The sequence below is a fragment of the Malaclemys terrapin genome, chromosome 7 (genome assembly GCF_027887155.1).
Source record: "Malaclemys terrapin pileata isolate rMalTer1 chromosome 7, rMalTer1.hap1, whole genome shotgun sequence".
NCBI classification, from domain to species: Eukaryota; Metazoa; Chordata; order Testudines; family Emydidae; genus Malaclemys; species Malaclemys terrapin.
In genome coordinates this window covers 58446810-58452383 of record NC_071511.1, presented here as the reverse complement: position 1 = coordinate 58452383, position 5574 = coordinate 58446810, and positions in this window count along the sequence as shown.

Sequence of the window (5574 nt, the reverse complement as noted above, 5' to 3'; positions counted from 1 at the left end):
GATGGGACCAGTTGATACCACCATTGCCCCTGGCTGTCCGTGAAGTACCCCAGGCCTCCACAAAATTCTCTCCCTTCGAGCTGTTGTATGGCCGTCGTCCGAGGGGACTGCCGGATCCCATGAGAGAGACCTGGGAGCAAACACTGTCACCCACTCAGGGCCTTCTACAGTATGTCCTCCAGCTTCAGGGACGTCTAGCACAAGCCGGAACTCTAGCTAAAGAAAATTTGAAGGTCGCACAAGAAGCTCAGGCCCAAACATATAACCGAGAAGCCCGAGTCCGCGAGTTCCAACCTGGCGACCAGGTTCTACTTCTCTTACCCTCCAGTGAGTCAAAACTACTGGCTCAGTGGCAGGGGCCATATGAGGTGATCCGGAAGATCGGGCCGGTCACTTATGAGATTAACCAGCCAGACACCGGAGAAAAGTCCAGCAGTACCACATCAACCTCCTGAAACCCTGGCGGGAACGGGAAGGCCTTTTAATTAATCCCTGTCCACTAGAGCCCAAGTTAGGGCCCCGGGTTACGCCGACTGAAGACGTCACAACACCTCAGCTCGGAGAGTCCTTAACTGTAGAACAACGAAAACAGACCGGGTGCCTCCTGCAGGCGTTCCATGGGACGTTCACCACCCAGCCGGGCTACATGACCCTTGTGTACCATACCATTCAGATGGAGCCAGGGGTGGTGATCCGAGAGTCAACGAGACCCCTACCGTATCGTATGCGGCAGGTCGTTGAGGAGGAAGTCCGAGCGATGCTAGAGCTGGACGTCATTGAACCATCACAAAGCGAGTGGCGCAGCCCAGTAGTCCTGGTTCCCAAACCGGACGACACACAGCACTTTTGCATCAATTTCCGCCATGTTAATTCTATCTCAAAGTTCGACGTCTACCCAATGCCTCGGGTAGATGAATTGCTGGACCATTTAGGCAAAGCCCGCTTCCTCGCGACCCTTGACCTAAGCAAAGGGTACTGGCAGATTCCCCTCGACCCCACGTCACAGGAAAAAACTGCTTTTGCCACCGCCACGAGCCTCTACCAATTCACCCGGATGCCCTTCAGTCTCCATGGTGCCCCCGCAATGTTCCAGCGGCTCATGGACCGCCTCCTTCTTCCTCATCGAGAGTACGCGGCCGCATACCTGGACGATGTTGTCATTTATAGCGACCAGTGGGAGAACCACCTGGAGCGGGTAGCGGCTGTCCTGAGGTCTTTACGAGCCGCAGGGTTAACTGCCAACCCAAAGAAATGCCGTATCGGGTGGCAGGAGACCACCTACCTGGGCTACACAATTGGAGGGGGACAAGTGAAACCGCTTGTGGGAAAGGTTCAAGCCCTAGCGGCATGCCCACCACCCACTACGAAGCACCACGTACGCCAATTTCTCGGACTTGCGGGCTATTACCAGAGGTTCATGCCCGATTTTGCCTCCAGCACAGCCCCTGTAACAGAGCTCCTCACCAAAACCTGTCCCAGACAGGTGGAATGGACTCCGGAGTGTGACAGCGCCTTCCGGGCCCTCAAAGACTGTCTCTGCCATGAACCCGTCCTGTACAGCCCTGACTTTAACCGAGGGTTCGTCCTCCAGACCGACACCTCGGAGGTAGGACTAGGGTCAGTCCTGTCTCAGGAGGTAGATGGGGAGGAGCACCCAGTTACATATCTCAGCCAGAAATTATTCCCGCGAGAAAGGCACTACGCCGTAATAGTGAAGGAGGCCCTGGCAGTAAAATGGGCCTGTGAAGCCCTGCGTTATTACATCCTAGGGGCCTCCTTCATACTGGTCACTGACCATGCCGCGCTTCGGTGATTGGCCCGAATGAAGAACAATAATAATGCGATGGTACCTGGCACTACAGCCCTATGCTTATAACGTCCTCCATAGGGCCGGTAAGAACCACGCGAACGCGGACTTCTTGTCCTGCCTGGGAGAGTTGGACGGGTCTGGCTCCAGGGACGGGAGCCAGCCTTGAGGGGGGCGGGGGTGTAGCGAGGCAGTGGGATACCCCACAGCCCCGCTGAGGGCCGAACCTCCCCTAATACCAACATGGGTGGAGCCACCGGGTCCGGGGCCTGCCCCTCAGAGGTCATGGCGCCGACCCGGAAGTATAAAAGCCCGCCTGCTGAGCTCAGTGGAGAATAAGCCGGCGGAGAGAGCAGACATCTGTGGCCGGCCTCCCACTTGGGAGACAGCCGCAGGCTGTGACCGGCCTGCTGACTCACCAGGCCAGCCAAGCCTACCCCTCGCCCGCTACCCTGAGGAGGACTGGCCAAGCTTGCCCCTTTCCTGCTATCCCGAGGAGGAGCCGAACCTGCCCCTTCCCAGCTACCCGGAGGAGGAGCCGAGCCTGCCCCTTTCCTGCTATCCGGAGGAGGAGCCGAACCTACCCTTCCCTACCTACCCGGAGGAACCGATGCTGGTGGAGAGCACCAAGGACACTAGTACGGCCCAGGTACCATAAGAGGGGGAGTATGGAAGTAGCCCGGGGGCAGCCGACCCCAGTCTGGCTGCAGCACTGCCAGAGCCTATGTCAGTGTGTTGCGGCCAGGAGCCCCACTGACAGCAGCAAGTTTCCGCTGCTTCTAGGACCCCGGGCTGGGACACAGTGGAGTGGGAGGGCCTGCGTCCCCCCTGCCACCCACTCCTTGGGTGGCAGACTCCCCCTTTTCTCTGGCCTAGAGAGGCTGGGTTCCTGATTGCCTATTTGATTGCTGCCCCGCCCTGACCTGACCTAGGGCCTGGGCTGCTACAAACATTGACTCAGCCCCTGCTTAAGGGCCTGGGTTCCCGAACTATTGGCTCAGCCCCTGCTTGAGGACCTGAGCTCCAGACTGCATGGTTGCTGCCCCGCCTTGATTGAGGGCCCGGGGCTTTTTCTGACCTATTGGCTCAGCCCCTGCTTAAGGGCCTGAGCCCCTAACCGTGTGTTTGCTGTCCCACACTACTGCTGGACCAGGACTGACGGCGGACCAGAGCGAGGCGGTAGGGTACCCCACAGCCACGCTGAGGGCCGAACCTCGTCCGAGACTACTACAGGAGGGCTCTGAGTTACAACAGGGAATTCTTTCCCAGGTGCCAAAGCTGCTGTGCATTGACGTAGTTGTGCATAGGTCTCCCCTTCAAGTTGTCTCCCACTGATGTATGTGCACCGTTACGCTGACATAGTAATGTCACCTCCCCGACTGGCATTGAGCCATGGTTCATGTACATATGTCAATTCAGCACGAGTTGACCCTAACAGTCTCCAGCAACTGTCCCACAATGCCCGACGCTGGCCGCTCTTGTCACAATTGTGAACTCCACTGCCCAGTGGTCACGTAGACTGGAAGCCACCCTCTCCCCACACTTAAAACATCCATGATTTTTTTTAAATGCCTTTTCCTGATTGTCCAACTGAGTGAGCACCCCTAGCAGCTCTCCAGTGTTGTGTGCAACTTCCCAGCTGACCATGCTGGCTACACACCTGGAGTAGTGAGGAGATACTGGGCCTGTGGGGAGAAGAGGCTGGGCAGGCACAGCTCTGAACCAGCCTGACCCTTCACACCACCGTGGATACCTCAGAGGATCCCAGGTCACAGGACCCTGCCTTGAACCGAGAGGTGGAGGAGGAGGAGGAGAATGGGGACAGGCAACCGAGGAGGGGAGTCAGTGTGCTGCGAGCCAGGATCTGTTTTTGAATCCACCGTAGTCCAGCCAGTCCCAACAGTCGAGCACGGACAAGCCCAAAGCAGGGGAAGGAACCTTGGGTAAGTGTGCAAATAAATTTTCCATGACGGTTATGACTCTCCCAACTTATCTGGACACAGTTATCAAATTTTCATTAATTGATTCATACTAGAAGAGGTAGACAAACAACAAATAGCCATAGAGTTATCTGTGTTTCATTCCCCTATGCAGAGGTGGGAGGGGGGCCACATGGAGCAGTTTCTTTACGTACACAGGGATGTCCCTTGAATCTTCATGAGAGATCTTGATGACACTTCCCTGGAGGTACCTAGGGATGGCAGCCTTATCTCTTGTTTATGCCCCACCATGCATTGCCAAAACTACCCAAACAGCAGTGTGCTGAACAGTGGCTGGTTGCTTAGTGGGAGACCTACCTATAGCTCATCACCCTATGCATTGGCACAAGCACTCTTGGCTAGTACGCACAGTGCTGACACAGGAAGCCAAGTACGCACACGCATAATCAACGTAAAAAGTAACAGAGGGTCCTGTGGCACCTTTAAGACTAACAGAAGTATTGGGGGCATAAGCTTTCGTGGGTAAGAACCTCACTTCTTCAGATGCAAGTAACTTACTTACTTCTGTTAGTCTTAAAGGTGCCACAGGACCCTCTGTTACTTTTTACAGATTCAGACTAACACGGCTACCCCTCTGATACATAATCAACGTACTAACTCCCGCAACTGTACACAATGTAACTCACATTGGCAAAACTTTGTAGTGGAGACATGGCCACAATCTACACAAGGCAGTGCTAACATGAGGCATACTGCTTCTCTCAAGGTACACATGCACTGCTTTGCTTTGATCACACCCATGTGGGGCTTGCACGCCCCCCTACATTCACTTCATATCACAATCACAGCTCTGGCCAGGTGCTCCAACTAACTCTTCCACCATTCCATACAGTTAGCCCCATCTCAGTGAATGCAGCTGGAGTGAATACAGATGATTCCCAGCCCCAAGGAGGCAGTTACCATTGTGTGGGTGATACCTTAACTCTAAATTGCCTGGTTTTCACAAGTTTGCTTTTAAAATACCTTAACTCTTCAGTGCCTGGTTTTTGAAAAGTTTAAGTTTCGCTGAACTCAGTGTTCTAGAAGGACACAATTGTTCACTGGTTCTTTTCCCCACTATCCAGCCCGCACAGGTTCCCAGACCGACTCTTGAGACGAAGAAAGTATGTCATTTATTTGCTGCTTCAGTGAATGATCAGTCCATGAAATAGGGCATAGCAGAGGGTTAAATGCAAGTGCACCTCCATTTTCAGGTGCATGCCTAACATACATTGTTGCAAAGCTATTCATTATATATTGTTTAACCACTTTTCTGCCTAACACTATGATTAGTTTGCTAACTCCGTTTTTTTCCTAACCAAACTGCTGATGTGGGTGGTCACCAGATCAGGTTGCTAGCTCAGCTTTTCACCTGGCTGTTCTCTTTACTTGCCAGACAAGTTGGTATCTTTTCACATGTTCCAACATCTAAAATATACATGCTACATATTACATAGCCTACAACAATATACTTTGGGAAAACCTTAACTATATGTTAACCAAGTTTTTTGTCAGTGTAAGTATGTAATATTTCAGCTAACAGCATGCCTCCATGCAATATGTATCAAAACTGGAGAAGTCCATGGACGTCTGGACCACTTTAGAAAGATTCATTTTATGATTAACGTTTGCCCTCTCTGGACAAATACATGGGGAACAAAGGCTGGAGGGGCAAACACACATGATATACAAATAAAGGTTCAAGGGAGATCATTCCGAGTTTGATATCAGGTGTCTTTTGCTGAACAATGACTAATCTAGTTTACCAAGCGGAACTGAGAGAGGCTA